Here is an 18,692-nt window from a genome sequence, read left to right on the forward strand (position 1 = left end):
AGCGAGTATGTGCGCAGCAGCTAGGTCTGTGGATTCGGGTAGCTCACTTGGTAAACTTGCAGGTTTTAATCCAGGGCAACAAAGTTCAGGTTCCCTATGTTCGCGTTTATTCTCCAGTTATTTCTGACTCGTAGAAGGCTACCGATATCTCGCCTGCTATTAACGGTCTGAGTTTTTGCAATGGGATCCTTCGCCCTAGTGGTTGGTAAATTATTGCCTTAGAGCTAAGAATAGTTTTTTTGCATTAAAAAAAATAAGGAACATGTCCTGAATTTGCGTGTCATCCTTGCAGCAGGGTCCCTGCTAATCTTCGCCGTATGTCCCAGTTTTAGTATATGTGCTGTCTAAACAAGCACCGGTTTTTTATTTTAAACAGTTGAAAAAACAAAACAAAGAATAGTGTTTCGTGACGCATGAAATTTATATGAAATTCAAACGTCACTGTTCATATGTAAAGTATTATTCGAACACAGCCACTCCATTCTCTTACACACGGACTGTGGCTGCTCTCGGGCTACAACAGCGTGTAGTCGCCGCAGAGCCGACAGGCAACTCTCTTTTCTCTTCCCGCTGCTGCGGGGCGCACCGCAAATCGCAGCGACTCGGTGACAGTTCCACAACTTTTTCGGTGTCATGTGCATAACTCTACATTATTTGATTATTGTCTTTTTATTACCAGTGCTTACAGATCACGTCAAAACAGTAAAGTGGGTTTCGATCGTCAACTCCTTTAGGGTGGAATTCCGGCACAGCTTTGTGTTTATTGTGCCATTACGCTTTAGCTTTGCTAAAGGGATACAACATACGAGAATATCCTCAGACGAACAACTCAGGACAATCTTCCCTGACCCACAAGAAAGCAAATCCGCCTTGACGTTGACTAAAACGAAAAGTGTGCCGAAACCCGGGATTGAACCAGGGACCTTTAGATCTTCAGTCTAACGCTCTCCCTACTGAGCTATTTCGGCCCCCTACCGGAGACGTTTTCTTCTCTTTCTTTTTCAGTACTTGATTGTGTGCCGCTTTCGTTTTTAGGTTTTACCTTCTTTACGTGTGGCTGGCCGTCTAATTGTCCAATATATTTGCCCACCCAGTAAGACTTGGAATCTATTGTCTTCCACTTATGCCAGGTTGGATCCAGTTTCTGGCAGCGGGGGATGGATGGGTGGAGGACGGAGACTTGGAGGAGAGCTGATAGTGAGGGAGTCAATGGAAAGCCTTTCTACTCCTCTGCAGCCTGTCAGTTGACTCAGACACAACTCAAAAAATAAAGAACACTAAAGGAAATATTTCCTGGGGTTCCTTATCTTTCTCTTCTTTTCCATCTTTCCTCTCTCTTAATCTCCAAAAATGCTGAGAACTGGAATCCAATGAGGCTATAAATTTGCTAAAAGAGTACAATATATATGAACATGACCAGACTAAATATTCATCACAATATTCCCAACTTACAGGAAAGTAACTCACAAAAATTAGAAAATTTACAATGGCATATCCCATCACAACAGAATTTCTTTACAAAAATTTTTAAGACATGAAAATGAGGATGGAAGCAGGTAAGTTTTGGATTGCCTCCTTTGTTAGCCGTGCAAGGAAACCCTTTACGGTGGTGGGGTAATTAGACAGTCTTTACTTGTAGTGCTACAAGAAATATGTCTAGAGAAAAGAAACTTGTTTAAGACTGTTAGTCTTTTGGTGAGAATAGTTGATCAGAGACTTGAGGACATTGAGGCAAACATCAACAGTTAATTTTAAAAATAAGGCAAATGATTTTGCATCATTTACTTTGACTCTTGATGAGTCTATAGATGTTACCAATATTATGCAGTTGTTTATTGGAGGAGTCAATGCCAGTTTGGAGTGACTGAAGAAATAACCTGCATGAATAGTCTACATGCAAAGACTACAGGTAACCTGCATGAATAGTCTACATGGAAAGACTACAGGTGAGAGTGTTCTCTGAGAAGTTGAAAAAACAACCATTCATTACAACCTGAACTGAAATCTGCTAAAGTATGTTACAACTGGTGATGGTAAAATTATGAAAGGAACAGAAAAAGCTTAGTTGAACAAGTTTTAAAACTTGTGACAAATGTAAGTTATGGTTATTTATTATATTATTCATCTGCAGATGCTTTGTGGGAGACATCTGAATGTATCATATGTTATTCAACAAGAAATGTCAACAATGAATTTAATTTGCTCTGGTGGAACCAAGCATTGTCACTTTTGCAAATTTTTATCAGAAATAGTAGCTGAAGGTCCTGACTTGTCCAACCACACAGCAGTTCAATGACTTAGCAGTGATAAATGGTGGTTTTTGAGCTCAGGGCTTAGATGAAAATTGCTTTGAATGGGAAGGAATGCCCTCAACTAGTATCATCACACACTGAATGTCTTTAGAATTTAACTTTTGTTTTAGATTGGATAATGCCTTTTAACGAAGTTACCCCAAATTCTAAGGCAAAACAGCTCTCTATCACCGAGCTACACCCCCTCTTGCCTCAGGCTTGTTTCAGAAAATTTTTAATGGCAGCTATCTGTCTGCCTGTGTGTTTTGAGGACCTGAAACTGGTAGCACAAAGATCCCTTATATACAGTTATTTCTGAAACTCCTAGATTGCATTCTCATTCGCGGCTATATCAAGAGAAAGGCAACTCAATGCTAGACAGAAAGGCACTGTTCCTAGAATCTATTCACGCTTGTCATCCTACCCCAAATCTGAACTATGGAAAACTTGAATAAAGGAGGGCAAAGAAGAGTCCTTTCCTAGCTCTGCCTGCTGAAAGAGCCTAGAATCAATGACACCCTAGTAACGATGAGGACAGCTCATCTCATATTTTAGTTTCTCAATACAGACCCCCGACAGAAGGAACCAAAGTGGCTGGACGAATTTGCTGTCACCAGAAGGGCTGGGACAGAGAAAGTAAAGATGAGACTAGAACATCTTTCTGTGCCAGAATGTAAGAAAGTGCTCAAAAGATGATAGTATGCTCAAGAGGATATAGGACCTACGAGACAAATCTTGGAAACACTGAGCATTAAAATGAAATAATGAAGAATAAAGGAATATACTCTAATGGTTAAAATAAGAATACTTGAGTTCATACTGATAAGAAAGAAAAAGGAAAAGATGAAGGAAAGAGTGAAAGAAAGAAGGAAAGAAGGAACGAAGGAAGGAAGGGAGGGAGGAAGTTAAGAAAGAAAGGAAAGAAGGAAAGACAGAGGAAGGAAAGAGAGAGAGAGAGGAAGGAAGGAAGAAAAGAAAGAAATAAAAAGAAAGGAAAGAAAGAAAGAAAGAAAGAAAGAAAGAAAGAAAGAAAGAAAGAAAGAAAGAAAGAAAGAAAGAAAGAAAGAAAGAAAGAAAGAAAGAAAGAAAGAAAGAAAGAAAGAAAGAAAGAAAGAAAGAAAGAAAGAAGGAAAGAAAGAAGGAAAGAAAGAAAAGAGGAAAGAAAGAAAGGAGGGAGGGAGGGAAGGAGGGAAGGAAGGAAAGGAAGGAAAGGAAGGAGGAGAGAGAGAGAAAAAGAGAGAAAGAGAGAGAGAAAGAAAGAGAGGAAGGAAGAGAGGAAGGAAGAGAAAAAGAGAGAAAGAAAAAGAAAGAAAGAAAGAAAGAACGAAAGAACGAAAGAAAGAAGGAAAGAAGGAAAGAAGGAAAGAAGGAAAGAAAGAAAGAAAGAAAGAGAGGAAGGGAGGAAGAAAAAGAAAGAAAGGAAAGAGGAAAGAAAGGAAAGAAGGAAGGAAGGACAGAAGGAAGGAAGGAAAGAAGGAGGGAAGGAAGTTTTCGTTCTGGTAGTATGCCAATTAATTGGAGTCATCATTTTCCACTGTCCTGTAATGATTGATTCAGGCAAAATTCACCAGTCAGTGCCAAAGCTATGGGTGTACATTTGATGAGGGATGCTATATTTATGTAGTCTCAAAGTGTGTCCCCACATATTTGTTATGAAAATGGTAACTTGGCCATGAAGAAACTCAGCAGACAAAACTTTGCCTCGAATGATCAAATTAACAGCACTATAAGGGGGATACTGACATAATGCACCTCTTGATGAGATAAACTGAGGACATAGCAACACTCCTGTGGCATTCTGACCAACAATGCATCGTCATCTGAATCTAATCAAGAAGAAACCAAAATTGAAACACATCATACAAATCAACTGTCACATACTCTTCAAAAAATGTCAATGTCATGAAAGACAAAGAAAGGTTGAGGAACTGTCCCAAATTAAAAGAGACTAAAGAGACAAGATAATTACATAAAATGTGTCCCTCTGGAGTGGTCTTGTATTTGGGGAAAAAATACAATAAAGGATATTATTTGGACAATTAGCAAAATTTGAGTATGGATGGTATATTAGATAATAGTTTTGTATCAATGTTAAATTCTCTAAATTTGACTGTGCTTACATAAGGGTGTCACATTAAAAAATACACTGAAAAATGTTGGGATAGAGGGATATGTTTGCTAACTACTCTCAAATTGTTCAGGAAAAAAAATAAACTGTGTGTGTATATAAAGATAGAGAGAGAACCAGCAAATGTGGCAAGATGTTTGCAATAGATGAACCTGGGTATGTAAGATAGTTATTGCATCTGTCTTTAAGTTTGAAATTATCTCAAAAAAAAGTTAAAAAAAAAATCTTCCTTCTTAAAACTTCCTTCTTCATTGTGCCAAAAGGCTGCCAGAAGGACACAAAACGTAATGCATAGTGATTCAAACAAGAGTACTGTGTGTGCTGCCTCGGGGAGTTTAGACCCTGATGGGGAAATGAGAATGAATTTATAATATCTGACCCCAAATGCAGAGCAGGGAAGAACGCTTGGGATTGGCATAGAATTTTGATGGGTGCCATCTCTTTGACTCTTCCTTTAAGGATGTGGGAACCAAGAAAGTCCACTAAGTGAAGCATCCTGAAAGTGTTTGTCCCACATAAGACTTGGCTTGTTTTTCCTAAGCCTGTCATGGTTTGGAGAGTTTCTCACTGCTCTTTCCTTTGAAGGATAGACAAACCGAGCACATTAGAGGGCATGTGTGTAGTTGAGTTTTTGTTTTTTGGTGAAGTAGCCACCGGTCTTGATGGCTTCAAAGATAACGGCAGATAGCCACATTTTCTTGACTCCACTGTAGCTGTGGTGGGACCCATTTGAATGAGAAATTGGATCCACTAGCAATTTTGAGCTTGGGTACCTAAGTTTTGGCTGGGAATGACTGTTTGTTAGCACATTGGGCTTGTAAGGCAAAGGAAAGGATGAAAAATATAGATTAGGCAGTAACTAAATATTTTTGAATTGAAGAGATTTTCATGATCAAATGTCTTTAATCCTAGATAGTTTGTTGAAAATTAAACTTTCTATTTGATGGTCCGAGGTTTGAGTCCCTTTTCAGACCCTAGTAGGGCTTTTCATTTCCCCTACTTAGTTCTAACAGATCCTAGTAAAACCCAGCTTTCTCCTGGAGAAGTTGTCTGTGCATTTGCCCTCTCACTTGCAGTTATTGGTTCAACAGGAATATGAAGAGCTGAAAACCATTGTAACATATATTGACTAACAACTGTCTATTCTGTTCTACTAGTCAATTTAGGGGAGGTTCCTTACAATATTACAAAAGAAACCACAAATTTAAGAGCAATGTAGAAAGTAACTAGGGAAGGAAAAGATATGGCCTGTGAACTGGAAAATGCCAGTAAGATTTTTATTTTGCAATTCATTGATAAATTAGAAGTTTTAATAACTTGATCCTAGACCGGAGGATTGACTGAATTACTAGGTGTGAGTGAGGAGTTGGACAGTGTCAAAGGGTCCCCAACTTTTTCTCCAAGGGGGCAAAGGCAAGTTATGGTGTCTGTCACAGAACTTGGGGACTTCCAAACTTAGCTTTGATTTGAGAGCCCAGTGGCTAAAACAGATTAGTAAGACACTTGAATTAAAGTTCTAAAATCCTATGTATTTTGGCTAGAGTGAGACTTCATAAGTTCCTTGTGAGTTCCTTCATAGAAAAATCTAGGCCATTTTGTGAACATCAATGTTGCCTAAAAACTTAGTGGGCTGGAAGAAGTAAGAAACCACAAAACTCTTGATATAAGGCAATAATAGCTGTCTTTCTTGATTTCTGTCATGGCCCCATTATTTGAACAGGCAGCAACTTCTTCCCCAGCACACACCAGGCACTGATCACCTGCTTCTCAGCCTTCCAGAATATGGTGGAGGAAAGCTGAGGAAACAAAAATGTGGTTCATGTTTTTAGTAGGATGATGTTTCCTTTAGCTGAAATTACCTGAAAACCGCATGTTCTTCATTATAGAGGATGAACATTGCTTTCCCCCCAAAACTAGAGGAATTAGGGATGGATTTTTCTACTTTTTTGCTCTATATCCTTTAATTTATTGGTTTCAAATTTTTTCCCAAATCCAGGAGCAAGTGTGCTTGGACTAAATCATGATCCTTTTTTAGGTTCTTATTAATTGGCATACTACCAAAAGGAAAACTTTCTCTTTCTTTCTTTTCTTTTCTTCTTTCTTTCCTTTCTTCCTCTTTCTTTCTTTTTCTTCCTTTCTTCCTTCCTTCCTTCCTCCCTCCCTCCATGCCTCCCTCCCTCCCTCTCTCTCTGCCTGCCTTTTCTTTTATTTCTTTCCTTCTTTCCTCATCTTTTTCTTTTTCTTTCTTTTCAGTATGAACTCAAGTATTCTTATTTTATCCATTAGACTATATTCCTTTATTGTTCATTATTCATTTTAATGCTCAATGTTTCCAAGATTTGTCTCGTAGATCCTGTGTCCTTTTGAGCATACTTCACCTTTTGAGCACTTTCTTACATTCTGGCACAGAAAGATGTTCTAGGCTCGTCTTTACTTTCCCTGCCCCAGCCCTCCCGGTGACAGCAAATTCTTCCAGCCACTTTGGTTCCTTCTGTTGGGGATCTGTATTGAGAAACTAAAATATGAGACTAGCTGTCCTCATCGTTACTAGGGTGTCATTGATTCTAGGCTCTTTCAGCTGGTAGAGCTAGGAAGGGGCTCTTCTTTGCCTTCCTCTATTCACGTTTTGTGTAGCTCTGACTTTGAGTTGGATTTCTAGCATGAACAGAGCCTAGGAACAGCACCTTTCTGTCTGGCATTAAGTTGCCTTTCTCTTGATGTAGCTGGGAATGAGAATGCAATCTAGGAGTTTCAGAAATAACTGTATATAAGGGATCTTTGTGCTACCAGTTTCAGATCCTCAAAATGCACAGGTGGATAGATAGTTACAAATAAAAATTTCCTGAAAGAAGCCTTCAGGAACAGGGGGTGTAGCTCAGTGGTAGAGCGCGTGCTTAGCATGCACGAGGCCCCGGGTTCAATCCCTGGCACCTCCACTTGGGGGGTTTCTCTTCATGCCTCGAAGACCACAAGTGTCCGCAGCTCTGTTAAATGATCGCAGTTTCCTGCCTACAGCCTCAGCTCTCTTGCGTGTTGACACTTCTGGCCACAACTCTCGGTTCTCTTCTGTGTTGACAGTGTTGTCTTAGCAAACTTGTTATTGATTTTGGAATACGAGGAGGTAATTCGTGCTTATTTACTCAAAGTTTTTTGTCAACATTTTTATTATCCATCCACTCTCTAGCCACTCCAAGCAATCACTGCTATGTTGGCTAAAGTCTTCAACTCCACAAAACTAAGCAGTGGGAAAAATTAGAGTTCTGAGAGCAGGAAAATTGCTTTGACTTGAAAGAGCATCTCCTAAGACACTTAGCCTTACCCCCACCTCATCTATCACACACTTCAAACTAGCTCAGGAATCATTTCAAGAGGGTTTCTCCTAAAGTTGGGGAATGTTTAAACTTAAGAGGGTGGAAAAACCTGAAAAAGTCAACCTGCTCTAGTACTTTGGGGAAAAAAATTCCTCCTCTGGCATGAAGGACACAGAATTCTCCAGGAACGAGTGGCAGGATAGACTGGCTACATAATTTGCTGGGGACAAGGCCCTGGGAACTGCACTGGTCACAGACCCATGAAGCTGGCCCTGATGACAGGTATAGAAGAGATCGCCCCAGGCAAAGAAGGAAGCCACTTTCTTGTTTCCTTGCCTTGTCCTAAAAGATTGAGAGGTAGATGCTCAACAATGCCAGGTTGGAGCTGAGAAGGCAGGAGATGCTCATTCGCCACAAAGGTTTGCTGCCCTGTTCTGCCCTGTTTGGATTCCAAAGCGAAAGAAATAAAAAGAGTGCAGGGAAACTTCTTCCTCCTACTTGTCCTGAACGCAGACTCTGGGTGTGCTTGGGAGAGCACCACCTCTTTAAAAGGCTGCAAAAGAAGATATGGAGCAGGAGCCCTAAGGGTTTATGGAAGCATCAAAGAACACAGACACCGTCTCCATTGATTTAGGACAATTGCTTTGTACTTGTGGGATGATTCTACCTTTCCTACCAGTAGTTGAAATTCTTGATTCTGATGATAATAACAACTTGGATGAATCAACACGAATCTGATCATACAACCCAGTTTATGAAGTAAAATAGTTTTCATGTCAGACCTAAACCAGGAGAAAATATTGTAGAGTACTGTATTGTAGAATATTGCCTGAGTACAAGGCAAGAGGTTTGAGAGAAAGAGAAAGGCTGGTTTTGATCATAAAGAGGTGATTGTCTTGGTTTGTGTTAAGTTATTGTTTGTTGAAAATAATTTGGCACTTTCAAGAAACCAAACCGTCGCATAAAGCGAGAGGCCACTGTAAAGGTTTCACTTCAATAGTTTAGGACCCTCGCATCTCTCCTACGCCATAAATTTGGGCGACTTGGGCGAGTCACGCAAAATCGCCAATTATTCTGTGAATTAACTTAAATAAGCTCTAGGGGGCGCGCTCCACCAAAAAACATCCCTTTCGGGCAAGAGGCGCCCTACCGAGCTCTTCCTTGCCACTGGGCTTTATGTAGCGTCGAAGTCACGTTTTCCACAGAAGACACTCCTTCCACTCTCCCAGAGAGACTTGAGATTCACTATGTCTACCCATTCCTAATATCTGGTGATTCGGCCAAACATATGTTCTAAGTTCACGGTCTTTCCTTTTTTTTTCTTTCAAATATCTCCATTCATTGTTTTTAATTATGTACATATTACATATATGGAGTTATTCATAGGAGAGGAATATTTTTATGCCACACCACAATCTGTAAACAGTGTATCTCAAATTGTTATGAATAATCTAAGTAATACTAAAGAAAATTCGAAATGATTTCTTTGTTTGTATCTATCGTAGAGTCCCGGTAAGATAATATTCTTATGGCAATGATGCTTAAACTTTAGTAAGATCACATTCTTGAAATCTACAGTATCAATAAATTGTATTAGACACTTTTTTTCCTACTAGTAGAGATGTCAGTTGCCGCTTACAGATCCTTCCTGGAGCGTCGTTCCTCTGATACTCAAATCTTCCTGATACACCAGCCTCCGTTGCTCTCTCTTCTTCTATTCCTGTCATTTCCCGTCGTCATTTCCTCCACCTTTGCTACAGAATTTAGTCTCCGGTTCAAGCTTCTTCACCCCAAATGCTGTCACTATCATCAATGACTTAGGCGTTTTTCTTGTGGTTCTCTTTTGAATACACACACACACATATGTAATCATGGGAGTGCCATCAAAATTAACTTGTTTCCCAGATTTTGTAATATATCCCCCTTTCTTATAAAAAGTTTCATATCAAAACTTTGGAATCCAAATGGAACTATCATACATCAATCAACTGTGCTCTGTTAACTGACCTATTCTGGCTGTGATTTCACTCAAAGATTTAAAAATAAGTCTCTAAAATTTAGTTGGAAAAATCTAGGAAAGCTGGAGGATAAGAAATTCCAATACGCTACTCAGCAACACATTTTTAATTGATTTCTACTTTGAGGTTTTATATGTGTGTATGTGGCGGGGAGCAAGTAGTGTGAGGGTCAGTCACAAGACATTGTGAAATGACCCATAAAAGAAAAATCTCTATGTTGTGTGTGTGTGTGTCAATGTAATGTGTATAATGTTATTGTTATAAGAAAATATTTGACATTAGGCCATCTTGATTTCACTGCTTTATTAAGCTGGTGACATGAGGAAACCTGTTGAACGTCACTGGACATTTTAACAATTGCCTGAGCCTTCTAATTTCCCTTACTGACAAAACACCCCTGTAGCTGACATGCCATCACTGGTAGAGTGTTGTCCCTGTCTAGAATGTCTGAATTTTAAGGCTCCAAGAAAGAACAATCTTGAGCATTCTTAAGTGAAGAATAAGTTCACCACTGACAGAAAACTGAAAACTGAAAGCAGAAGAAAAATAAGGTCATAAAGATTCGGATATGAACACTCAACTTCTTCCTTAACGTTCATAACTTCTTTCTTGATATTCCTTGATATGGATACTAAATCATTTTATTTTATTTTATTTTGTCATACATTCATCCCACATTTCCAAACCAACATCTTTAATGCAACCTTTCACTAATGTCTTGGCAATCACAGTTTTTAACAAAGTGCCATTTTATAAAAGGACTCTGGATCACTAATGTTACTATGTAAAATATCGAACAGCTGCTCCTGTTGGCCTTTTAAGACAATCTTCCTTTCAAAGTACTCTTTTTGTTTTGAATTTATTTCATGATTTGGTGTTTAATGTGACTTGAATTTTAATGACTTTGTTGCTTGATGAGCCAGCAGATTTCTGCAAATAACGCACTATGCATTAGCACCTCACAGTCAATGAAAGCTGCAAAACCAAACTTAATTCATGAAAGATCACACTTCCACCTAAAACTAGTAGAACATATTTTGGTCTACATTTTTTTGGAATCACTTCTAACCTCAACCTATTGAGATATGACCACACTGTTTTAACCAAAAAAAAAAAGAAAAAAAAAAAAGCCAAACGAATCTAGTTTAGCCCTGAACTAACTAGGTTTAAAAATAAGTAATAAAATTCTTAAATCCTAATTTAGCTAATAATGTTAAACTGTAAATTTAAAAAAACAGACAATTAAAAGGATTTAAATATGACAAGACACAGACAGATATACTTGCAATTTCTCAAGTCTTCATATGCTTTTGGGTTAGAGTTGGCAAATTAACCCTAAAATACCACATGCTGTAACATGATCTCACCACACATGACTAGTGAAAGAAACCAGAATATGTCACCCAAATTATGCCTCTTTGACATAAAAATCATTTTGAGCTGAAGGTAATTAAGAAGCAGCAAACACTAAGTGAAATAAGTCGGAGGGAGAAAGTCAAATATGGTGTGATCCCACTCACAAATAGAAGATAAAAACAACAACAAACACACACATATATTCAGAGATTAGACTGGTGGTTACCAGAGGGGAAGGGAGAAGGAGGAGGGCGAAAGGGGTGACTAGGCACATGCGTATGGTGATGGATGGTAATTAGTCTTTGGGTGGTGAACATGATTCAGTCTACACTGAAATCAAAATATAATGATGTACACCTGATATTTATATAACGCTCTAAACCAATGTTACCTCAATAAAAAAATAAATAAGAAATAAACACACACACACACACACACACACAAAGAAGCAGCAAACACAGGAAAAGCTCTCCTTACTCTCTCCTTTCTGCCTAAAGGCAAGATGTAACTTCTCCTTTTACTGGAGGCAGATTCTTACCAGCCCCAAGAGGCACCAGCGGAATCTGCAAACAAGCTTTATTCCATTTGTTTCCTCCCATATATTTACTTTCCCACAGTTTGCTGCCCTTCAATGACTACTGCTTTCCTCTGTCCTGTCATTTTTCTACAAATCTATTGTTTTTTGTTGAAGTTACTGTATAAGCTGCAGTTCTAAGCCATCATTTTGAGTTACTCTTCATTTAAGGTTTCTCCCGCATGACACGTACTGCAAGCATTAATAAACTATTTGTTTTTCTCTTGTTAATCTGCCTTGTTGTTAAAGAGTCCCCTCTGAAAACCTAAGATGGGTAGAGGTAAAATTTTGCCTCCCCTATACTAGGAGGCTGCTCTCTCCACATTCTATTCACTGAGCAAGTTGATCAGCACCCCAGTAGATCCATACACTGTGAAAATGAGTCAAGTCCTTGGATCATGCAGTTGAGGGTCAAATCAATTACAAGATTCTATGAAATTTCTAAATCCTTACTTTCCATTTCTAGACTTATTTCTTGGAGAACCAGCAGCAAATAATGGAAGTTACCTGGGATAGGTATTTTTCTGAACTTCTTGGATTATGAGAGAGTGTACCTCAGAGGTAGAGAGCATGAAATGAAGTCCTGGGTTCAATTTCCAGCACCTCCATCCCTGTGCTCTTTCACTCTGGTAAGCCATGCTTGGACAAATTTTTCTCTCTTTCCTCTCTTTATATTCATTTACTCACTTTTTCCGCCTCATATCAGTTAAATTCATACCTCCAATGGGCTGCCTTTGCTCCTGACCCATTTCAACCTCATGGGCCTCATCATTACTGGTGAGATCTGTCTTCCCAAGGAACATCTGAGTGAAGGAAACAAAAATGAAATATCTGGCTCATGCAGGATCTTCTGAACCGGAGACAACAAACATGGCATATTTACAACATCAAGCTTGAGGACTGGATTCTATTGGCAATATTATTGAGGAGCATGAAAGGAAAACAACAGAAAGAAGAGGAAAAGTAAGAGATTCTTAGTCAATTTTCTTTTAAAAGACATTATTTTTTCAACTGTACCTGTCAGTGAAATAGCTGCTGCGAAGGAAAAGCAAACCTGCCCAGTGATTTTCCCTTCCCCATTCTTCTCTACTCTTCTGCCTCCAACCATAAATTGTCCTGTATAGTCACCACAAGTAGTGGGCAATGGATCATGACTCTTTCTGAGCAAGTAAACTGAGGTACTCTACAGAAGAGAATTAATTACTCTTTCTAGCAACTCAGTGTTTCCAAGGTTGAGAAAAGTGGGGGAGGGAGGCAGGAGGACACTGAATTCACAAATGTTCTCTACTATAACCAAAATAGGGATCTCCCATCCTTACTTGGGGTATGAAAGGTACTCAGTTTTTGGCGTAAGGAATTCTCATCCCTCAGCTCATTTACACAAGTGAGCTGACCACATCCTCCTCCTTCCAGTTCCTGAAGTGAATTCTTCAGAGCACTCACATAGGGAAATTAGGGATTCCATGCTCCGAAGTTCTCCTTGGCATCCCCCACTAAACTCTTTTTTCACTTCATTGCTTTTAACTCTTTCAATGAAATCATGCCTATTATACAAAAGTTCCAATCACATAGAAAGCACCAGAAGAAACTGCTAAAGGCTTGGAAGTCAAAATGAAAGTTATTAGTGGCATAAACAAGAAGCAAAATATTCCTGTGGCCACTAGCCATAAGAGTGAAAGGACCCACTCCCATTTCCTCCCTCTGATTCCTGCAACCGTGAATCCTGATGAGAGAGAGCCAATGCCATGCATTGGTCACTGATTCAGAGCATTTACCACATCCTGGATGTCACTACGCTTGTCCCAAAAAAGTGTTGTTTCTTAGCTCGTACTATATAATCAAGTGCTCGAAAGGTCATTCCAGCATTCTATCAGGCCGTTTGCTTCAGGGTGATGGAAACATGGTAAGACCAGTAAATTCCAGGAACATTAGCCCATTGCCACACTCCTTTTGCTATAAAATGACTTATTGTCTCAGAAACAATGCTGTGGAATGCTGTTGAATAAGACATTCAGGAAATCCATGGATGGCGATTTTGGCAGAAGCATTAAGGGAGGTGAAGGCAAATCTAAATCCAGAATAAGTGTCTATTCTGGTGAAAATATGCATTGACCCTCTAATACAGAAGTGGTCTAATGTAATGAACCTGACACCAGGTGGGTAGCTGGTTCCTCCATGGAATGATAGCATGTGAGGGCTTAAGGTTTGTTTGCGCTGTTTAGTTTAGTCTAGTCACTTATAAGTGGCTTGAACCAGATCCATTTTGATGTACAGAAGTTCGTGTTGCTGAGCCCATATGTGACCTCCATCCATGTCTCCATGGCCACTTTGTTTATAAGCCCATGGGACAAGGACAGTGGGGCTAGGGAGAAGCTTACAGACATCAATAGAATGGGTCATCTTGTCCACCTGCCTGTTAAGATCCCCTTCTGAGGAGGTTGTTCTCTGGAGAGAATTTACACTGGAAACTCAAGTCTCATGGTAACTTAGTAACTCATGCTCAAGCATTCAATCTCTTCCTGGACCCACTAGCAAACCACAAATGATTTTTTACAAAGAGGATAATAATTTGCAGAGGATGCCATAGTGTTGCCCCCAAATCCCAGAGGTGTGTCCTGTAATTCACTTATAGAAGAGTCCTAAAACTCCAAATGCCATCTCTGTCTTCCACAGACACTTTGAGTACTCTGATGGGTCATATAGATAAAGTGGCAGTGTAGCTTTCTTATAGCCTGAACCAGTTGCAGAACTTTCTTTTGTTCTGGGCTGTGCACAAAACTGGTGGCTTTCCTAGATACAGAGAACAGATTGATAGCTGCCAGAGGCGAGGGTGGGGAGTGGGCAAAACGGTTGAAGGGGGTCAAAAGGTACAAATGTCCAGTTATAAAATAAGTAAGTAATGAAGATGTAATGTACAACTTGGTGCCTATAGTTATTAATATGGTATTGCATGTTTGAAAGTTGCTAAGAGAGTAGATCTTAAAAGTACTCATCACAAGAAAAAAAATTGTAATTATGTATGGTGACCGAAGTTAACTAGACTTACTGTGGTGATTGTTTTGCAATATATACAAATATCCAATAATTACATTGTACACCTCAAACTAATATAATGTTGTATGCCAATTATACTTCATTTAAAAGAAAAACAGGTAACCTTCCAGGCTACTTGGTAAATCAGTCAGAGTATTAGGTCCAAATGATTCCACATTTCCTCCAAAATTCAAAGAGCCCCACTGGACATTCCACTTCTTTTCTAGTGGTGGGAGCCAGATGAAGCAACTAGTTCTTCACCTTTGAAGGGCTATCTCAACATGTTTCACACAAATTTTACCAAGGTGACAGTCTCCTGAACTTCTGTGGGGTTTATTTGTTACTCTATGGCTTGCTTGTGTCTCAAAGGAGTCCATAGCGGCTGCTACTTTTAGACCAAGGTGTCAAAAGCAGGTCCAAAAAGCATGATATTATCAATCTGATGGACCAGTGTGATACCTTGCAAAGTGGAGAAGTGATCAATGTCCCTGCAGACTAGATTATTACAGAAAGCTGGAAAATGTATATGATCCTGAAGTGAGAGTGGAGGTGTCTTGTTGGTCCTACCAGCCAAAGGCAAACCATGCTTGACGGCTGTATTAGTTTGCTAGGGCTTCCAGCACAAAATACCATAGACTGAATGGCTTAAACAGCAGAAATTTGTTTTCTCACAGGCTAGAGTCCAAGAGGAAGACGTCAGCAGATTGAGTTTCTTCTGAGGCCTCTCTCCTTGGCTTGCAGATGGCCACCTTCTTGCTGTGTCCTCACAGGGTCTTTCTTCAGTCTGCATGTTGGCTGTGTCCTAATCCTTTTTTGTAAGGATATGAGTTAAATTGGATTAGGATCCACCCATATGACCTTATTTTACCTTAATTGTCTCTTTAAAGGCCCTATTTTCAAACACAGTCACAGTCTGAGGTGCTGGGGGTTGGGACTTCAACATATGAATTTTGGAGAGACACAAGTCAGCCCATAACAGTGGTCAGTTTTTATAGGCATAAAGAATGAAATACTTTCCACATCAAGAGCCAGCTGCATATCAAGTACTGGTGGCTATGATGATTTGCTCCAGGAAAGAAATCATAGCTGGAACAGCAGGTGTAATTGGAGTCTTGATTAAATTCACAACAGTGTTCTGCCATTTTTTCATGATAATTCTGTCTTCTGCACAGGCCAAATCGGCAAGTTGAATAGAGATGAGGTAAGAATCACCGCTCCCTACATCTTTCAAGTCCTTTCTGGTGGAACTTATCTTTAGAATTCCTCCAGGAATGCAGTCTCCTTTGTGTTTGCTATTTTGGCAGATAGAGAATTCTGATGGCTTCCAACTGGACTTTGTTACCTTAATATCCCACATGTCAGGAATCCAATCCAGGTCTCCTTGAATGAAGAGGAGAGTGGGACCACTTGAGAAAGGAACTTGGTACACAGCTAAAAATGTATATAGTAAATAAATCTTTTCTAGCCTTCCCCAAAGAAAGTCCACTTAGCAACACTATTGCATGTGAGAGAAAGGGGCATAATCAGAATATTTGGAGACTATTGAACACTACTCTGAATTGACATTAAATATTGGAATAGGAAATGCCAGTGTGGTCTATCAGTCAGAGCAGTGGCTTAGCGAGGTAATGTGATCAGTGGAATCAGGTTTATCTTACTGCAGGCCTATATGGATCCCTGAATCCACTCCATAGTTATTTCCCAAGATCCAGGATGCCTAGTTGAAATAGACCTACATAGCCGCTCAAGTATCCCATCATCACAACTGAATCCAGAGAATAATTTTAATTGTAACATCTACCATTGTCATTCTTGGCCTGCAGAGAATAGCCACTACAGAGATTTTTCAGAAAGGATGCTGTTGCTCTCCTCACCAACGCAGTTCTTAGAAACTTGGGGAAGATAGTCCTCTAGTCTAGGAGTTGGTCATCTTTTTCTGTAAACGGCCAAATAGTAAATATTTTAGAATTTGCAAGTCAAATGGCAAAATCAAGGATATTATACAGGTACTTATACAGCAAGAGAGAAAAAATTTCCACTTTTTTAATGTTAAGTTAGTGTTCCCTATCATCAAAATTGCTAATGCTCTGTAATGATCTGTAATGAGATTTTAAATATTTCACCTTTGAAAATGTCTTTTCACGGATATAGGAACTGCCAAATGCTGATATTAATCTATGAGTGTATGATTTTTAGCATATTTTTGCACAAAAGACATTTATAGAATTTTATTAGATTTTTGATATTTGCCTTTTAGCATGTAATTACATTGTAGATTAATCACTTCCAAGAGAAGGTTAGATTGAAGTGCCTCAGTTGAACAGTTAAATGGATTTTGAAATATGGAAATTTCTTTGGCACTTGCTTTAAGATCCAAAAAACACTGCTGCTGAGCTCCATGCTATGAGCTCAGAAAAATACCTCTGCTGAAAATTTGTGTGGTAGTGGAGATCTTGCATCTTTTAACTCTTGACAGTATGAGAAGTGAATATATATATGTTTTATGTCTCAACACTGTTTTGCCTTGGAATTTGGGTTAACTTCATTAAAAGGCATTATCCAATCTGAAACAAAAGCTAATATCTAAAGATATTCAGTGCTTGATGATACTAGTTGAGGGCATTCCTTCCCATTCAAAACAATTTTCATCTCAGCCCTGAGCTCAAAAACCACCACTTATCACTGCTAAGTCATTGAACTGCTGTGTGGTTGGACAAGTCAGGACCTTCAGCTACTATTTCTGATAAAAATTTGCAAAAGTGACAATGTTTGGTTCCACCAGAGCAAATTAAATTCATTGTTGACATTTCTTGTTCAACAACATATGATACATTCAGATGTCTCCCACAAAGCATCTGCTGATGAATAATACAATAAATAACCTAACTTACATTTGTCACAAGTTTTAAAACTTGTTCAACTAAGCCTTTTTCTGTTTCTTTCATAATTTTACCACCACCAGTTGTAACATATTTTAGCAGATTTCAGTTCAGGTTGTAATGAATGGTTGTTTTTTCAACTTCTCAGAGAACACTCTCACCTGTAGTCTTTGCATGTAGACTATTCATGCAGGTTATTTCTTCAGTCACTCCAAACTGGCATTGACTCCTCCAATAAACAACTGCATAATATTGGTAACATCTATAGACTCATCAAGAGTCAAAGTAAATGATGCAAAATCATTTGCCTTATTTTTAAAATTAACTGTTGATGTTTGCCTCAATGTCCTCAAGTCTCTGATCAACTATTCTCACCAAAAGACTAACAGTCTTAAACAAGTTTCTTTTCTCTAGACATATTTCTTGTAGCACTACAAGTAAAGACTGTCTAATTACCCCACCACCATAAAGGGTTTCCTTGCACGGCTAACAAAGGAGGCAATCCAAAACTTACCTGCTTCCATCCTCATTTTCATGTCTTAAAAATTTTTGTAAAGAAATTCTGTTGTGATGGGATATGCCATTGTAAATTTTCTAATTTTTGTGAGTTGCTTTCCTGTAAGCTGGGAATGTTGTGATGAGTATTTAGTCTGGTCATGTTCACGTATATTGTACTCTTTTAGCAAATTTATAGCCTCATTGGATTCCAGTTCTCAGCATTTTTGGAGATTAAGAGAGAGGAAAGATGGAAAAGAAGAGAAAGATAAGGAACCCCAGGAAATATTTCCTTTAGTGTTCTTTACTTTTTGAGTTGTGTCTGAGTCAAGTGACAGGCTGCAGAGGAGTAGAAAGGCTTTCCATTGACTCCCTCACTATCAGCTCTCCTCCAAGTCTCCGTCCTCCACCCATCCATCCCCCGCTGCCAGAAACTGGATCCAACCTGGCATAAGTGGAAGACAATAGATTCCAAGTCCTACTAGGTGGGCAAATATATTGGACAATTAGACGGCCAGCCACACTTCAAGAAGGTAAAACCTAAAAACGAAAGTTGCACACAATCAAGTGCTGAAAAAGAAAGGGAAGAAAGTGTTTCTTACAGGGG

General features: G+C 39.1%; 3 non-coding genes across 3 annotated transcripts; 1 reads left to right on the forward strand and 2 right to left on the reverse strand.

The window, feature by feature from the left end:
* Window positions 1–249: 249 nt before the first annotated feature.
* On the reverse strand, window positions 250–356 carry LOC147915584 (U6 spliceosomal RNA). Its single transcript, XR_015554191.1, has one exon. It is a non-coding gene; the product is annotated as a U6 spliceosomal RNA (small nuclear RNA).
* A 539-nt stretch (window positions 357–895) lies between these two features.
* Window positions 896–968, reverse strand: TRNAF-GAA (transfer RNA phenylalanine (anticodon GAA)). Its single transcript has one exon. It is a non-coding gene; the product is annotated as a tRNA-Phe (tRNA).
* Window positions 969–7,283: 6,315 nt separating this feature from the next.
* Window positions 7,284–7,355, forward strand: TRNAA-AGC (transfer RNA alanine (anticodon AGC)). Its single transcript has one exon. It is a non-coding gene; the product is annotated as a tRNA-Ala (tRNA).
* The last annotated feature ends 11,337 nt before the right edge of the window (window positions 7,356–18,692 follow it).

This window comes from Ceratotherium simum, chromosome 13 (genome assembly GCF_057802395.1).
Source record: "Ceratotherium simum simum isolate JZ-2026a chromosome 13, ASM5780239v1, whole genome shotgun sequence".
Lineage (NCBI taxonomy): Eukaryota > Metazoa > Chordata > Mammalia > Perissodactyla > Rhinocerotidae > Ceratotherium > Ceratotherium simum.